Below are 20,724 nucleotides of genomic sequence, written 5' to 3' on the forward strand. Positions count from 1 at the left end.
AGCCCGACCTTTGCAGAGCCCGGTTGCTCAATCAAACTCCCGGTTTTATTAGAAACGAACGTTTTAGGAAACAAATTGCTGCCCGATTTTCATCAAAACATGTGAGTGTGTAGTTACTTTCAATTTACACATATATATGAAGTATTTACCTTAAAATACGTGTTATGTGTAAATATGTTAATTGTTTATTTGAGGTGACTGTTGAATTGATGTTTTATACAAGTTTTAAACTGTATATGTATTTTATCTACAAATATGTTGGGTAGAACATGGGTAGACAAAATAGTCGGTGGGTGTTAAAATGATGAGAGACCTCGGTGTCGGTGTTGTTGTTGGTGTTGTTGTAGTCGTCTAGCGGAGTATAGATGACGATCACGGACCTTTCTAGACAGTCCAGTGGTACACTAGCAAGTTCGCAACTTGTAGGTGTTGATGAACTAAATGTTCATTGGTGTACTCCAATCCCCCTCATGGTTGCCTTTAGGACATGTATGGCTGAGGAGTCCCCTTAGCAGTAGTGTCCAACCCGATGATATTCCTTAGGCTAAGTCCCTTGTGTTAGGTGTTTAGGGACGTAAAGTGAGGACAACGAGAATGGGTAATCAGGGTTATTGTTGATTGGTGAACTTAATAAGTTATTATTATTGTGGGTTGAAAACCCTATATGCTCACCAGGCTCCCAAGCCTGACCCACTCAGCTTTTCATGATTACAGGTAGTGGACCCCGAGCATAGTCGGAGGACGATGAGAGATTTTTGATTATAGGCCAGTAGTTGTAAATAACTGTAGTAAGGCTTATAATGTCTTGTTTATGCTTTTGATCTGTATCGGAACATGACATCCCGAGGTTTTGATATATATGGAAAATATATACCTTCTTAAAGAAGGGTTTTGATAAACTTTTATCATGTTTTATTTTGGGGACCTATTCCGCAACATCTTTTGAAAAGATTTCTCTGATTTTATTTTAAAAAGCTTAAATTAAATCTGTCTTTTCTGGCCGAGAAATTAGGGGATGTCACAGTTGGTATCAGAGCATTAGTTTATAATATATGAGACTTATAGGTAAACCACTTATTTGGTAAGTAAAATTTTATACCTAGGATATATATACTAAACGTTGGAGAGTCAAAATGATACTTTCAAAACTATACTTTTGAACTTGGAAAATGTATTATTTTATGGAGTCAAAACCTGTGAACTCACCAACTTTATGTTGACGTATTTTAAATTTCATGTGTTTTCAGGAAGTTGATAACTATGATACGAGAAATGACGTTATACTTTCTTAGGAAAGCACGACTATAGTTTAGGGCTTACTCTGTTAGGTTTAGGTATATTCTTAGCCTACAATATAAAGTATTATTAAATATTCTACTAAAGGACTACTTACGGGAGCGGTGACAGGATAGACATGTCGCTTGGGTTGCTGGATTTCAGAATGGCTATATGCTAAAATGATCCTACCCACCGATTGTCCTGACAGAATAGACATGTCGCTTCGGTGCAAGAAGGAGTGCCCTTGGCGTAACAATATCCTTCTTGGCCTCACCTTTCAACAGATGGCGCAACAAGGTCCCTTTGTTGCTCCATATCACTCCTAAGTGCTCCAAACCTCTTCCAGGTGCTCCAAACCTCCTTCTATATGATCCGTTCCTTTGTCAGACGATCCATTCGTTTCTTAGATGATCAATTCCTTTGTCACATGCTCCATAAATTCCAAGTTCTCTATTGTGATCTAAGTGCTCCATGTTGGACAAGACTTCATACCCCATCACTATGCTTCCAGTAGTACAGGCCCATACTACCTTTCATACCTATCCATATTCATATCAAGAGTTCATTACGGAACATCCTATTGCAAGACCCAACATCTAGGATACACATACATCCTATACATTCTCTCAATAGTGGCTAAACCTTCTCACACTGGCCTTCTAAAAACTCAAATCACTCATGGAACTTCCACCAACTACAGTCACTCGTGCATGCTAATCATACATAACGTTGGATTCCGTAGAAAGTCGAATATTTGATTCTACCCTAAGCCCACAACCAAACAAGGAATAAGAAAATAAGGCTAAATCAAACATTCTGAGCCTATAAAATCTTAGTTATGTACCATTATGGTGCATACACTAAGCAACTACAGTAATGATGTCATTTCCATCTAGCATACAAGAAAACCTCCAAGGCTATTAGGTATCACAATTCAGGCAATTCTATCATGCAATTCCTGAAGATCCCTAGCCTACAACCAGCATGCAATTCTATCATAGTCATAATAAGCAAATAACAGTGTGGGTATCTTGGGGTATACTTTCTTGCTCCCGCTGATCGTACACATCACATCCTTCCTTGGTTACTTTTGAAAAAAAGTTGAAAATTTTTATAGATCCTTAGTTTGAGTTTAGATTCACATGAACGTTCATACAATTATCTCAAACTAGGGCTCTGATACCAACTTGTTGTTGGTGATTTTATATTACTAATATTATTTAAGTGTAATGGGATTAATTTGTTTATCAATGTCACTTTGACATTTATTGAACAAATAGGTATGGTGCAAAGTGCGCATTTGTTTAATTTTGTCTTTGTTGAAAGTATACTGCTATTTAGGGGCGAACCCCCTGAACCAACAGGGGTCTGGGGGCAGTGCCCCTTGAAGCGGGGTCCAAGTGGCAGCAGCCCCTGGCTGGGGACGAGCTGGATTTATGTTGTTTTCTGACCATTTTTGTACAGTTTTAGGAGATAAAACTTTCATGCGGGAGTTTTAAGACAGGAAGTTTTTCTTTTTATATGATCATTTTGAAATAAGTTTTGGTACTCTTCTTTTTTCATAACATTTTGAACATTCTCTCTTCTGTTTCTCTCATTTTTCTGAGTCTTATCCGATTAAAGATTGGGAGTACCACCCAAATACTTTAATCTGAAAGTGTTATACACGATTCTCAAAATTTCCAAGTTTTTTACCCCTATTTTCTAACACTTGTAAGATCCCAAAAGTCAAGGTAAAATTTTTCAAATTTGAAACCAATCCAAAACCATATGTTTTTACTAAAAAATAGTTTCCAAAATCCATTAAAATGAATCAAAGTATCCCAAAATCATAATCTCATAAAAATCCAGGATGATATGCATGATCAAGCCTTTGCCTTGCCCCTGTCCTCTGAAGTAACTGAAACCATAAATTCAAACTATAAGCCAAAGCTTATTGAGTTCCCCCAAAGTACCACACACAACCAAACATATAGTGTCATGCATACATGAGCCTTCATCATGAATGGACCGACTCGCAGGTCTTCGGCCCGACTGGACCGCCTCGCAGGGCATACACCTTATCCGGACCACCGTGGGTATCATGTCCTTCAGCACAAAGGAGGACCACCTCAACCCAACAAACCATAACATGTCGACATATACAATAATAATTAATAACCAACATCTGCAGGTAATCATACAGATCTACCAGTCTAACACATAACCAGTGCACACATGTAATCATATAGATTTAGTAGACTATCATATAACTAGTATAACATTATCCAATATACCAAGATAAATAATCCAGTGGGATGGCATTCGTGCCTTCGACCCATAAGTATAGTGAGGAAAACTCACCTTACAGTCTGAAAATAGTTAAATTGATCACTACCCAAAATGTTGTATCTACTCGTCAACTATACAATAAACAGGGACCTAATCTCAAACTACTATTGAAATTACCCAAAATTCCCCTAATTCAAACATGGTCAAATCCTTGCTCAAAGGTTAAAGTCCAAAATGAAAAGTTAACACAAGGCGTATTCAGTCACTACACATGGCGTAGAGATGCCTTCCCAGATAATGGGACTCTCCAAAAATACGTGATGCGTACTCCTAAGGTACACCTTCTGTACTCGACCAACTTCCATTTTTTCTATTAAGTGCTTATTTCATTAAAATCTCACGTCCAGACGACAGATCTAGTCCCAAATATCATTCTAAGTCATAAAGTTTCCAACTTTATGACTTTCATGGCTATAGGAGTCTAAAAACCAAAACCCTAACTTATTACACAAAACCAAATCTCATAACTCTTGCATGGAGGGAAGAAAGGGACCGATATGTAACACTCGTGTTTCTAGCCTAGGCATTAATATTAAGGTGATAGTCTAGGTTAACCTTTGTAACTCATTTTGAAGAAATGAAAAAGGAATTATGTGAATTCTATATGTTTTATGTGTTTTATGCTTAATTACTACAAGTTAATTAATTAAGAATAAAAATGAGCGTCGAAAATAAATTTTAGATAAAGCCGATATCTATTAAGAAAGTTGTAGTGGTCGTGACAAGGATTACGGATATATAAAGAATGCCGAAATCCGAGTTATAACGAAGAAGTTATGACCTGTCGAAGTTTCACGACAAAACCGGCTCAGTGCTGAATGTCGTAAAAAGTGAGTTTTTGATAAACTACTTTTTAGACTTAGTAATCTAAATGAAACTTGTAGTGTTCGTTAAACCGAGAGTAGATATAACAAGAACGCCCAAATCTGACTTCGTATGAGGAAGTTATGATTTTTCGAAGTTTCAGCTTAGCAGTAAACAGCTAAAAACTCGAATTTTAGATCGAGTGATTTTTAGCCGACACGACCTAAACGAGAATCGAAGGTCTCGTAAATAGTAGCACAACGGTAAAAAGTCTGACGAAAACGGACGTCGGATGAAGAAGTTATGAATTTTTAACGGATTTCCTGTTCCGGTCTGTTAAAAATAATAATATAAAAATTAAAGTCAAAATTAGCCGCGAAGTCTAAACAAAAGTTGTAGAGCGTAATTTTACCTACGCGTGCATATAAAGAACGTCAAAACGGAGCTCGTATGCGAAAGTTATGAATTTTAGAAGTTTTTGCACAAAAATCGAGAAAATTCGCATAGGTGGCTTCGGCCACGTCACCCTCGCTTAGAACGTGCCACGTGTCCGAAATGGGTGAGTCAGGCGAGCCACGTGTCCGAGCTGCTGAGTCATCCGAGCTCCTAACCTTATCCGAAGCGGTCCAATAGCGGTGCGACACATACCCTCTTGCACGAGACCGAACCCTCGCATGCATGCCACGGATGCCCTACTTCGGACCCTAGACCTCGGTCCAGTAAGGAGCTGCCAGCAAGCCTTCGCAGGTGCGAGCCATGTGCGAGCCATCCCCTGCGAGTCCTTGGATCAGCACACCTGGAGGCTTCTCAGCCGTTGGATCAGGAGGCTCGCCCCTATAAATAGAAGGGTGCGAGACCTCCCGGGGGTATTTTGAAAACTTGTCAATTTTAGCCCCTAAACCCATATTTCTTTCATTCTAACTTCCCTCGAAGCCCCGGTATCGATTATAAGCCCCGGAATACGCCACGAAGTGCCCGTGAAGCCCGGAAAATTTATCTTTTCGGTTTCGAAGCCCGACCTTTGCAGAGCCCGGTTTCTCAATCAAACTCCCGGTTTTATTAGAAACGAACGTTTTAGGAAACGAATTGCTGCCCGATTTTCATCAAAACATGTGAGTGTGTAGTTACTTTCAATTTACACATAGATATGAAGTATTTACCTTAAAATACATGTTATGTGTAAACATGTTAATTGTTTATATGAGGTGACTGTTGAATTGATGTTTTATACAAGTTTTAAACTTTATATGTATTTTATCTACAAATATGTTGGGTTGAACATGGGTAGAAAAAATAGTCGGTGGGTGTTAAAATGATGAGAGGCCTCGGTGTCGGTGTTGTTGTTGGTGTTGTTGTAGTCGTCTAGCGGAGTATAGATGACGATCACGGACCTTTCTAGACAATCCAGTGGTACACTAGCAAGTTCGCAACTTGTAGGTGTTGATGAACTAAATGTTCATTGGTGTACTCCAATCCCCCTCATGGTTGCCTTTAGGACATGTATGGCTGAGGAGTCCCCTTAGCAGTAGTGTCCAACCCGATGATATTCCTTAGGCTAAGTCCCTTGTGTTAGGTGTTTAGGGACGTAAAGTGAGGACAACGAGAATGGGTAATCAGGGTTATTGTTGATTGGTGAACTTAATAAGTTATTATTATTGTGGGTTGAAAACCCTATATGCTCACCAGGCTCCCAAGCCTGACCCACTCAGCTTTTCATGATTACAGGTAGTGGACCCCGAGCATAGTCGGAGGACGATGAGAGATTTTTGATTATAGGCCAGTAGTTGTAAATAACTGTAGTAAGGCTTATAATGTCTTGTTTATGCTTTTGATCTGTATCGGAACATGACATCCCGAGGTTTTGATATATATGGAAAATATATACCTTCTTAAAGAAGGGTTTTGATAAACTTTTATCATGTTTTATTTTGGGGACCTATTCCGCAACATCTTTTGAAAAGATTTCTCTGATTTTATTTTAAAAAGCATAAATTAAATCGGTCTTTTCTGGCCGAGAAATTAGGGGATGTCACACGATATCACATTTTTTTGGCCCGTAACACTCAAAAACATTTGAAAGGACAGCTCCTTTGGTCTAGAGTAAGCCATACTCATATATATATATATATATATATATATATATATATATATATATATATATGTATATATATATATATATATATATATATATATATATATATATATATCAAGATTATAGGACCAAAATGCTCCAAAACTTAATAACTAACACCATATAGTGTAACACTTATCAAGTATAGAACTTTATACCTTCTAGAGATTGCTTGAAAGGTGCAAATCCCAGATCTACAATGCTTGAAGCTTTCCTACTGCATTCCAAAGATCTTCTTCCTTCAAGGATGGACTCAAAACACACAAATGACTCAAAAAATCACAAATAAACACTAGGGTTTGCAAGGGGTCGTTTGGGAGGATGGAGGTTGAAGGTGGAAGGGATTATGAGAGTGAAGGTTGCTTAAATAGGGCTCAAGCCCTCAATATTAGGGTTTGCTAATCAGCCTAGTACACTCTGCGTACCCTATAAGTATGTCATGCATACTTACATCCATCTGCATACCTTTTTTAATGAATTATGCCATGCGTATGCCCAAAGTATGCATGGTGTAAGGAACAATTTTGTAACAAATTTATATTTTGAGTCTAAAAGAAAAATACGTGATGTCTAGGTGTTATAGATCAACCATTAATCTATCAATTGATCAGCTTTATATAGGTTGTCAACTAGTAGTTAAAACTACTAACCGTCATACATGTTCAAAACCAAAATTAGTTGCTAATTAACTGTCAATAAGTTAATTAATCATTTAATAGATTTTTATAATTAATAAATCAAAGTTAAAATTTTGTTAATAAAAAATATATTAATTAGTCGACAGAAGTCGAAGAGCCCCAAGGCCTAATGCCAATCTTATGACTATTATTTATCTTTAATGACATGCTTAATCCAAGACTAAATCAATAGTACAATACCATAATTCTACCCTAAATGCCTTTTGGTCTTACTTTATCCATTTCAGGATATGTAGAGACAAAGCCTTATAAAGCTATTAAAGTTTCTTACTTTCTTCTATGTGGGAAAAGGCTCTTTTACCTAAAGAAAAGTTCCAACAATACCCCCTATTTTCTATTCGAACTCCAACGATACCCCATATTTGAATAGAAAATAAGAGAATTTTTATATTCAAATCAGGTAAGTAAGATATGACATGCATTTGAATAGGTGTTGTAAAACTTGAACATTTCATAGTGAATACTACTTGCATCTACTTTGTGGGCAGTGAACTAGAGTCTTGAACTAACCATTTTATATAGTAGAATCAAGAAAAGAAGCATCACACATATTATATCTAAAAATGGATTATTTCTTACCGCTATGTTCATTTCGGTCGTGAACAATCCAATCTTCATGAGACTTTTAGAGAGCTTACCCATATCACCTCCTAAATATGTGACCTTACATCCATCTCACATAGGTAATGCTAATCTGGAACAATCTATACTATTCCACTATAAAATCTACCAAAATTATTAAAAAAAATGATTCATATATATATCATTAATGGAAAAAAAAACAAATTAAATATCATAGGAATGATCATACCTTTGTGTTTCTGCTACTTCGTGTCTTCCCCAACTAGTTTTCATACTGAACCTAGACCATGGATGTCCATAAAGTAAGGATTTTTATGGTTCATTTGAGATCAAGGAAGCCTTTTGGAAAGCTAGAACAAAAGAATTAATGGATTAAGTCCTTAATGAGAAAAATGGCTTCTACCAGTAGCCACGACATGGCTAAAGGATTACCACGGTGTGGCGGAGTCCAGTCTCATGATTATGGACATGCTCACGATGTGGCCAAGGAGGTTCCATGACATGGCGATGTCCTGCTTATCATCTATTTAGTCTTTTCATGCACACGATGTGGCCAAGAGGTATCCACGTCGTGGTGGTTGTTGAATTGGTTGACCATTGAATTTTGTTGACCGTTGACCGTTGACTTTTGACATGGCTGACTTTTATTCAAATTGTTGGTTTTAGAAGGCAGACCAAGGGTTTGCCTTGTGTGATTCATTAGCAGACGTGTAGCACCCATTGTTCGTCTATGTGAGCTTTTTAGTTGTCAACTACGTTTGTGAGGTGAGTTTTGTCACTATAGTATGTAGAGTGCTACATTGTTTATGCGACTCTTGCATGTACGCTAGGCGGAGCCCATTATATGGGTGGGGCCTGATGTGTCGGGTGAGGACCGTTATGTGGGTGGAGCCCGATGTTATGTATGGTATGTGGGTGATAGTTCTTTATACTCTGATGTTCACAATTCATCCACTGGAGTTTTCTTATGTACTATCTATTTTATGATTTTATTCTGATATTCGGGAATACTTTATACACTAATAATATTTTGAATAAAGGAGTTAATTATCTTGGTTGTTTGAAAAACGAAATTTTCACTTGGTATTCTTGGGACGTTACAAGTTGGTATCAGAGCCTTGTTTTGAGGGATTCGGGCACACTCTCAAGTGTGTCTGAACTCAAACTGAAGAACTGATAAAATCCTTTAAAAGGAAAACGGTTTTTTAAAAAGGTTTTATAAAGAAAAAAGGGTGCGATGCATGCAATCATCCAAGCTCAAGTAAGTGATTCCCATAATACCCATACATGTTGATATGTTATATGTGTGATATGAATGCTATAAGTTATAATAAGGATTTGCTCAGGGATGTGTGACAACCGTCAAAATTTAAGTCGGTTCTAGAATTGATAAACTGAGTTGCACGTGTAGGCACGACACATACTATACTTTGTAACTAGATGCTAAGTTATAACCTACTAAAAACTAGGAAACAAGTAGAATCGAAGGATAATGTACTTAGATTTCACATTGTTATGTGAATTCTACAACTACTTAACAATAATGACTAACCATATTCAGTTCATTATTTGACTTGAACATCTTTGCATGAATCATGTAGACACATCATGCACTTGACCTAGTGGTATAAATTAGGTCCGAGTCTCGTATGAACTTAAGTTAAAGTTGAAAACTAAGACTAGTATACTTGATTCCTCAATTTCACTTAAATCTCGAAACCACTACATAGAATGCCAATAACCGATAAAATAAATTACTAACATTATTTATAAATATAAAAGAGTTATAATACCATAAGGTAATCTAAAGTCTCAACAATTCAATTTATTTTGATATCCAAAGATGTATTAAACTCCAAAACCCTAAAAGCCATAAAAACTCATATTTATAAACTTTAACCTTAAAAATTCTATAAAAATAATTATGAACCTTATAATATTATCTTCTAATAATTAAAGTCAGAAAAATATCATCAAGGGAAATAAAAATTAAGTTATTAACATTTACCCTTGATTTATAAGTCAAAAATCAAGAGTTTTATGCATAAAAACTAGGTTAAGGTGCACATTTTTTAAAAAGTTTGATATTTTTATAAAAGATTTGAATTTATATAAAGGAAACAAGAGAGAGGGAGCCTCTCTCACCCAAGATTTCGGCCACCCTCTTGCCACCTTCAAAAATTGTGTTCCCAAAACCATTAATCACTTTACACAAACCTTACACTCCATCTCCCTCATTCTCTCTCATTTTTCCAACACCACCACTTCATTTTCTCTCTATTCTCTCTTTCTCTCTCTATCAACCACGAAATTCTCCAGAAAATGGGTCCAAGAACACACCTTGAACTCTAAATCTTCATCATCTTGTGGTGTTCTTGAAGGTAGAATCAATTTATGCTTCATTACTCCTTCAAAGTTTACTATTTTTCTTGGATTTTCTCCATCTTCTACTCCATTCTAATGAAATATCATGAACACATAAACATACACACACACACTTATGATTTTGATGATGATGGTGGTAAGATTTCACCAAAAAACAACATGCATGTTGTAGATGGTGAACTCCCATGACCTAAACCTAAATCAAAATCAAGTAAATGCACTTTTCTACATGTTTTTGTGGAAAAACACCACATGCATCCTAAGTTTTCTTTGAAAAACGACTTTTGAACATTTCAAACTCATAAATGGTCTTCAAAACAACATGCATGTGAAGATCTTTAAGCTTAGATTCTAGATGATCAAAGTTTGTTGTTAAAAGCTTTCAAATATGTTCATAAAGGATTTATTCCCAAATAAATACCTAAAACTTCTTTTCTGTTCAAATACGATTTTTCCTAGAATCCAAACCACAAAATAAGATGATCTGTAAATTTTCAGAAAATAATTCATTTTTCTCGAATTTTTACAATTATTGCAAGAAATTGAGCAATAAATCATATAAAATACTTTCTGAGGTCCATAAATCCTAGATAAATTCGTGGACGCCCTTAAAGTTAATAAACATGTCTCATCAAGTTTCATCAATTTTTGTTACTGTTTTCTATGATTTTTAATTTTCTTTATTATTAACTCAAATAAATCATAAAACCAAGTTCCGAGATATTAAAAGAGCATTTATTAATTTTCACTTCTTCTAGGTCGTGTTTAACACTCAGCCAAATATTTTGAGGATTTTCATAATACAGGTCTATTTGTCCACGATTTTTGAGTTTATAATGGACTAAAATTGGGAAAAATAGTTTTACTCATCCAAATTTCATAAACCTTTACCGGAAAATCTTATATTACATTAGGATGCTATATAAAAAGTTGGATAATTTTTCTCTTATGTATGCTATTTTTGTTCTATTTTCCTAAGATTAAACATTCATAAATCCAATAATTGAACTCCACTATTTACAAATGACTCTTGATATTTTTCCCATATTATATACAACATCAAATAATTTTACAAAAAGTTTCAGGAATTATCTTAACTGTTTACTATTCATTCTAATGTTTATTTATTAAATACACATAAATTAGGAAAATCAGACTCTTATATATGAAAATGACCTTTGCCATTTTTCCCAGATTATATATGTTTAATAAAAGTGGAACACCAAGTTTAGACGATTTTACATACTGGTTTCAAATTATCTACATTTTTATAATATAAACATACAAAAATCAGAAAATAGGGTTAAACTCTTTTAAAACCAATTTTCTTATTTTTCCCAGATAATGTAAACTGCATATGAAGTCTAAAAAAAGGTTGGTAATTTTCCTTAATTGTTTATAATTATTCACGAATTAATTCTTATTAAGTGAATAAAACAAAGAAAATATCTAAACTATTTGGAAACCAACTTTTATATTTTTCCCAGCTTATATATATGTAATAACACTAGTAAAAAAAGTTTGGGGAATTTTTGAAACTGTTTTCTATGTATCTCTATTTTGATAGAATAAATACACAAAAATCAGAAACATTGTGTTAAACTGTTTGAAAATCCATTTTTATATTTTTCCCATATTATATATGTTGCATATCAGTAATGTACAAATTTTGGGAAATTTTATTAACAGACTGATATTTTTCATGAATTTATATCTATCTAGAGGATTAAATGTAGTTAAAATGGTTATACATATCTATAATCCATGAAAAATTATCTGGAAGTGTTTTAATACAGTTAGAACCAAAATCAAAATTTCGGTAGTTTTTATTAACTGTTTAATATTTTTCATGATTTTATTATCATTCAAGAAATTAAAATGATGAAATATAGCTAGACAAATCAAAAATGCAAGAAAACTTATCTTAAGGTCTTTGACTTCAATTAAAACTAAAATGCAAAGTTTGGGAAATTTTGGAACTAAATTGACTTAGTTTTTAAATATTTAATCATTAAACACCTTCTAAATGTTAAATTTTAACATTTCAATAATGGGAAATTCCACCTGAATTTGTTATACAACAAATTGATTCATAGAAATCAAAATTTCACAGAAAAATGTTTGTAACTTAACAATATTAAATTTTGACACAATATTGGCATAAGTCTATTGTAGTAGTAAATATATACTAGTGTTAGATTTCGATTAGAGACTCACTAGCATATACCATTATTGTAGGAATCGGTAGTGGTACAAGTGGAACGTAGTTCAAGGCACCATTTGCATCATCTCAATGTATTATGAGTATTCACGACTCCCCCTATTTTCGGTCTTTATGTTTGGGGTGGAAAAGCATGTCCGAAAAACTATTTATTGTTCGTTGTATTTAAATTGATTTGTATCAAACTTGATTGCTATATTTTTCTATGTATGTCTATGCAACACGAAACATGAGGCCTTATCGTCTTAAGTCCCTTCGCTTATACTTTTCTCCAACCATTAACTTTTTGAGCCAATGGTCATTATGGATAGCGCTATTAGGAATTGACAACTCCTCACTCGCCCGATTGCTGGAGTGCATGATACCATATAATCTATGGAACGATAAGCATAGATCTTGATAGGGCATCAGTCATAGGCTTGGTTGTGAACTCATTGTTTGCTCATATACATACAAACTCGTTTATTAATTATAGAAATGAACTTTTTTTTCTCATTATTGCAATAAACTTGTTTCTCATTATAACAACGAACTTTTGTTACTAGAAACTTATTTATTTGTCTTAGCAACGAAACTTGTTTACTCGTTTTAGTAACGAACTTTATTTTCCATGAGAATATGAACGTTGCATCTCATTTGGGCAACATACTTTATCTCTCATGATGACAACGAACTTTGTTTTCGCAAACTTATTTACTTATTTTTGCAATATATTTTCATTTATGGAAACTTTTATCAAAACTTTGATTTCGATTCATGAAACCAATATTATTTTTAATATGTGAGTACTCCCCAACTATTTTTATAGTTGACGCTCATTTTACATGCTTTTTCAGGAATCATCTAGTAAGAGGCACGTAGAGACACAACACTTGTAGGAGCATTTGCATGTGTTGACTTTTAAATACATTGTAATTTCTTTTAAAAAGTTGTTCGAACTCATTGTAAATTTGTAATGATTTTTAATACTATGGTTGGTGTTTTCTTTTAACTTTTTCTATGAGACCCTTTGTACTACCACGCCCTGTGTTTCCGCTTTAGAGGGGTGTGACAGGAAATGATATCAGAGCCGAAGGTTATATAGAATATCGGTTTTCCTTTGGAGAACCACAACTATAGCCAAAAAATTTAAAAAACATTTTTAGAATACTGAACATACTACTGGTATAACGAATTCGAGTACGCATTATTGGACTTTAATTAAGTATAGTCTGGCCAACTATGCTTAATTGAGGAAAGTTAATGCGAGGCTGGAAACGGTTATAGTAGAATTATGTTCAAAACGATTTTCATCTTGAAGTTTTGAAAAACAAAATTTTTTGGTGTGCGTACGGGCATTGCATATTATAGGCATTCATCTAGGTACACTTAGAAACTAAGTGCACTTTTACCACAATGTCTTATTTAGAAATATTCTTATCCCTTATCAGGTGCTAGGTTAACCACTTAGCTTATATCACCAGCCACTATAGGAGCAATCCACTTAGTACTGAGAATGAGTATTCCTTGGTAGCTATTGAATTTAGATGTAAGGTTAGTAGCTAGATAGACACTAGTAATAATCTTAAGTCGAAACATATACCAATTATTCCTCAATACCTCTTCATCGTCTTCGTACTAGAGTTACAAATAGGAAAAGCGTTCCGATACCGACACAGATAAGATTTGGAGCATCGCGTAAGGAGGTAGATGAGTTGCCACTAATTAATCACTTGGATACCATTGACGGGCATTCCCAATCCGACTCACAAGGAGACACAAAGGTTTAACCCATTGCTACTGATACGCAAGGTTTCTCTTCTACGCTACGATTTAGCTCTAAGTTGTTTCCACCTTGAGCTTAAAACTTAACATAGGATATCTCTTTGACCCAAAAACGTTTCATTAGGTATTTCTTACCCTACCATCTTTACTTCGAATATCCTAATTCAAGCACAAACCATTCCCTTTATGACAAAAACTTACAAGGCTTAGTTCGAGGCATCCAGATGCACTGGTGATTATTACAAGTATTCAATCATCTTACACTTTCCAAATTACTAACATGTTTCATGCCCAACCTTTAACCTTAAATTTTCATGCCCAATCAAACATCACACTACTTCGTTGTACGAATCCTTTCTACAAATTTCAAATATTCCTTCGAACCTTATTATTTTCATACATTCGTTTGAGCCTTAGCGACATTACTAACATTTCTATCGTTATAAAGGATTACACCCTCTTACGTCATGAGCCAGACGCCAAATCTATAACTTAACCTTTGACCTCTATAAAAGGTCGTAAACTGCATTGACACCATAAAACGTTTTACAAACAATTTTTTTGTCCTTTATCTTTGGGAAAAGAAATCGGTATTCGCCTTATACTCGCCTTGTACCCGCCTTAGTATTTAGGTACGATTAGCTACACTAATCTACCTATTCCTTACTTCTTAATCTTCCATCGAAAAGTTATTTCGCTTCATCAGTTTTATTTACCATCGATAAAACACTTTATAACCACTTCATACAACTTACTAGACATTTCCTAACAATGTAGGCCATATTTCTCGCTAAAAACAACCAACTTTACTTTTGACAACTTGCTTTAACTTAACACTTTTCTTCAAAACTCAATTTAACCAATATTGGTTTTAACCTTGCTATTTCAATTTCATTTCAAATCCATTTCAATGGATAGATGTGCTTTTAAGGGCATATAAACCATTTTAAACCTTGCTTACCATTTTGGCACATTTTCGAAAAACTTAGAAACATTTTCTATTATAAAAGTGTTTAAATTCTATGTTATAAAACTTAAACATATTACATTGAGGTTCATATTATGTGTAAAAGCTTCATCGAATCTTCAAACCACTTTTGTTTTGACTCTTTTGACCACTTTCTCATTCAAGCATTGTAATTTCTTTAATGTGTTTTCTCGAAACCCAACATGATATGTAGGTAAATTTCTACTTTAAACATGTTTATAAGACATCCCTAACGTTTGTATTTCAAAAACATACCTTATTTGTGCCCTTTGCTTCAATATAGTTTTATAATCTATAAAGTTTCTAAAATTTGTAGCATTTGAAAACTTAGTGTTCACTTTTAAATTTCCAGTGATACACCCTCAACAATGAATAATTATTCTTCTAAATATATTGAGTCTTTACCTTATCCATTTTAACCATTGTTGGACTTCAGTCTAAAAAGTCAAAATTGTCATATTTTCAATTACCAAGTGTAGCGCTTCTTCTTTTTCACAAATGGAGTTTAACTTAATAGATAACTCGTGAATTTCTAGCAAACACTTTAAAACCTCTACATTTCTATGTAACCATCAACATACATTAAGGATTGAAGTTGAAATATATCTCAACCTAAGATTTAGATCTACTTACGGATATTGTCCTTAAAATTTTAACAATAGCAATCATTGCCGCTACTACCTTCCTTTTCTTTCCCCCGCACTTGATTTCTTGTTCTCCTTCTGATTTCAGATCTCGCACACCCATAATAATAACATAATACATTGTCTAACTTTGTTTCTGTCTATTTTGCTTCTCTTGGTACCATGTTTGTACACATGCAGACTAGAAGTCTACCCTTTCGTTTTGAGCGATTAATATGTGTATAGTCATGAGACATAATTTTGATTTAGTCAACTATGATATATCCAGATACACCTTTTATCATATACATTTTGTTTTTATTTTGAAATCTAATATAAACAAGTGATCCTTATTTACATTTTCTCTTTCGTTCTAAAGTCAGAAACTTGATTTAAAATGTAATTTTCATTGTACTTTCCTTACAATTAATACACACGACTAATACCCTTGTGCTTATCATTTTTCTAAAACCGGAAAGTATATGTGAAGGATATATTTTCTTATGTTTCTTCTTCTTAAAAACATAAAAAGATTTAAATTTTACGATTATCTATCCTTCAAATGATTGTTTTTGTAGAATCACTTAATTAAGAATGCAGTATTTTCAAAGATCGACATTTTTACACCTTTCTTAAAATAGCATTCTACTTTGCATTTTTCAGTGAGTTCCTAAACTCTCAAACTTGATTTCATACATATTCTGACTCCTAGTAATCTTGAATTTGTCCTGACTTAAATAATTGGACAATTTTTCAAAAAGTGTAATACCAATATTTCTATACGAATTCCCTTAATGACGACTTAAACCTTTAACCTCAATTAATCTTTATATTATTTTACAACTTCGTTTGATCGGCACTCATGTATCTTCATTCTCCATTCTCTTTGAATTATTACACATTTTGATAATAGTAAGAGTACTCGTAGTAGAAATTATAGCTTCGGAAATCCTCGATCATTTCCTAATTTCTTTGGTAGACGGGACTTAAATGGCCTTTACATATGAGATGTATCAAAACTTCGTTGCCTACCCTTAGTACGTATTTTTAGGAACTTACCCTCGATCGCTTCTCTTTCATTCGTGCTACCCCTTTCTTATTTTGGAATATATCTTTTCAAGATTTAGTAGCCAACCCGGAAGTGAACAAATTGTTCCTAATCTCTTCTTTATCAGGTGACAAATTTACACTTAGTGCTGATTAAGAATGCGACTTAAGGATCAATGCGGACTTAACACCCAATGCAGTTGATGCTTCAGAAAAACTTATAACGCTCTTTTAAGTTAAATAATATCAAACTAAATAATCTTTTCAACTAGGTCGCCATGGTTGGATCATGACTTCCATGATCCAAATTTTCCCGCAATCTATACTGTAAACTCGAATTAGGGAAACACTAATTTGATTATAGCTAAAGAATTGGGCTCTTCCCTTGAGGAATTAACCCAAAATAATCAAAGAGCTCTCCAAGTCACCACCTCTCCAGCTATACAATTGTATTCGACTGAGTTCTAATAGAATACGTTACGAATTGAATTTCGGGACGAAATTCTTTCAACCGGGGGAGACTGTGACAACCGTCAAAATTCTAGTCGGTTCTAGAATTGATAAACTTAGTTTCACGTGAAGGCACGACACATACTATACTTTGTAACTAGATGCTAAATTCTAACCTACTAAAAACTAGGAAACAAGTAGAATCGAAGGATAGTGTACTTAGATTTCACATTGGTATGTGAATTCTACAACTACTTAACTATAATAGCTATCCATATTCGAGTCATTCTTTGACTTGAACATCTTTGTATGAATCATGTAGACACATCATGCACTTGACCTAGTGGTATAAATTAGGTCAGAGTCTCGTAGGAACTTAAATTAAAGTTGAAAACTAAGACTAGTATACTTGATTCCTCAATTTCACTTGAATCTCGAAACCACTACACAGAATGCCAATAACCGATAAAATAAATTACAAACATTATTTATAACTATAAAAGATTTATAATACCATAAGGTAATTTAAAGTCTCAATAATTCAATTTATTTTGATATCCAAAGATGTATTAAACTCCAAAACCCTAAAAGCCATAAAAACTCATATTTATAAACTTTAACCTTAAAAATTCTATAAAAATAATTAGGAACCTTATAATATTATCTTATAATAATTAAATTTAGGAAAATATCATCAAGGAAAATAAAAATTAAGTTATTAACATTTACCCTTGATTTATAAGTCAAAAATCAAAAGCTTTATGCATAAAAACTAGGTTAAGGTGCACACTTTATAAAAAGTTTGATATTTTTATAAAAGATTTGAATTTTTATAAAAGAAACAAGAGAGAGGGAGCCTCTCTCACCCAAGATTTCAGCCACCCTCTTGCCACCTTCAAAAATTGTGTTCCCAAAACCATTAATCACTTTACACAAACCTTACACTCCATTTCCCTCATTCTCTTTCATTTTTCCAACACCACCACTTCATTTTCTCTCTATTCTCTATTCCTCTCTCTATCAACCATGAAATTCTCCAGAAAATTGGTCCAAGAACACACCTTGAACTCTAAATTTTCATCATCTTGTGGTGTTTTTGAAGGTAAAATCGATTTCTACTTCATTATTCCTTCAAAGTGTACTGTTTTTCTTGGATTTTCTCCATCTTCTACTCCTTTCTAATGAAAGATCATGAAAAAATAAACATACAAACACACACACACTCACGGTTTTGATGATGATGATGGTAGGATTTCACCCAAAAGCAACATGCATGTTGTAGATGGTGAAGTCCCATGACCTAAACCTAAATCAAAATAAAGGAAATGCACTTTTCTACACGTGTTGGTGGAAAAACACCACATGCATCCTAAGTTTTCTGTCAAAAACGACTTTTGAACATTTCAAACTCATGAATGGTCTTCAAACCAACATGCATGTGAAGATATTCAACATTAGATGCTAGATGATCAAAGTTTGTTGTTAAAAACATTCAAATATGTTCATAAATGATTTATTCCCAAATAAATACCTAAAACTTCTTTTCTGTTCAAATATGATTTTTCCTAGAATCCAAACCACAAAATAAGATGATCTGTAAATTTTCAGAAAATAATTCATTTTTCTCGAATTTTTATAATTATTGCAAAAAAATAGAGCAATAAATCATATAAAATATTTTATGAGGTCCATAACTCCTAGATAAATTCGTGGATGACCCTTAAAATTAATAAACATGTCTCATGAAGTTTCATCAATTTTTGTTACTGTTTCCTATGATTTTTAATTTTCTTTATGATTAACACAAATAAATCATAAAACCAAGTTACGAGATATTAAAAAAACATTTAATAACTTTTGCTTCTTCTAGGTCGTGTTTAACACTCAGAAAAATATTTTGAGGTTTTTAAATAATGCATGTTTATTTTTCCATGATTTTTGTGTTTATAATGGACTAAAATCAGAAAAAATACTTTTACTCATCCAAAATTCATAAAACTTCACCCGAAAATCTTGTGTTACATTAGCATGCTATATAAAAAGTTGGATGATTTTTCTCTTCTGTATCCTATTTTTGTTTCATTTTCCTAAGATTAAACATTCATAAATCCAACAATCGGACTCCACTGTTTACAAATGACTCTTGATATTTTTCCCATATTATAGACAACATCAAATAATTTTACAAAAATTTTTAGGAATTATCTTAACTGTTTAATATTTATTCTAATGTTTATTTATTAAATACACATAAATTAGGAAAATCAGAATCTTATATATGAAAATCACCTTTGCGATTTTTCCCGGATTATATATGTTTAATAAAAGTGGAACACCAAGTTTGGATGATTTTACATATTGTTTTCTAATTATCTACATTTTTTCTAATATAAACATACAAAAATCATAAAATAGGGTTACACTATTTGAAAACCAATTTTATTATTTTTCCTAGATTATATATACTGCATATGAAGTTTAACAAAAGTTAGGTAATTTTCCTTAACTGTTTAATAATTATTCACGAATTAATTCTTATTAAGTGAATAAAACAAAGAAAATATCTAAACTATTTGGAAACCAACTTTTATATTTTTCCCATCTTATATATATGTAATAACACTAGTAAAAAAAGTTTGGGGAATTTTTGAAACTGTTTTCTATGTATCTCTATTTTGATAGAATAAATACACAAAATTCAGAAACATTGTGTTACACTATTTGAAAATCCATTTTTTATATTTTCCCATATTATATATGTTGCATATCACTAATGTACAAATTTTGGGAAATTTTATTAACAGATTGATACTTTTCATGAATTTATATCTATCTAGAGGATTAAATGTAGTTAAAATGGTTATACATATCTATAATCCATGAAAATTTATTTGGAAGTGTTTTAATACAGTTAAAACCAAAATCAGAATTTTGGTAGTTTTTATTAACTGTTTAATATTTTTCATGATTTTATGATCAATCAAGAAATTAAAATGATGAAAAATAGCTAGACAAATCAAAAATGCAAGAAAACTTATCTTAAGGTCTTTGACTTCAATTAAAACTAAAATGCAAAGTTTGGGAAATTTTGGAACTAAATTGACTTAGTTTTTAAATATTTAATCATTGAACACCTCCTAAAATGTTAAATTTGAACATTTCAATAATGGGAAATTCCACCTGAGTTTGTAATACAACAAATTGATTCATAGAAATCAAAATTTCACAGAAAAATATTTGTAACTTAACAATATTAAATTTTGACACAATATTGGCATAATTCTATTGTAGTAGTAATTATATAGTAGTGTTAGATTTCGATTAGAGACTCACTAGCGTATACCATTATTGTAGGAATCGGTAGTGGTACAAGTGGAACGTAGTTCAAGGCACCATTTTCACCATCTCAATGCATTGTGAGT

The sequence above is a fragment of the Lactuca virosa genome, chromosome 7, assembly GCF_052849685.1.
Source record: "Lactuca virosa cultivar CGN04683 chromosome 7, Lactuca_virosa_CGN04683_v6, whole genome shotgun sequence".
Lineage (NCBI taxonomy): Eukaryota > Viridiplantae > Streptophyta > Magnoliopsida > Asterales > Asteraceae > Lactuca > Lactuca virosa.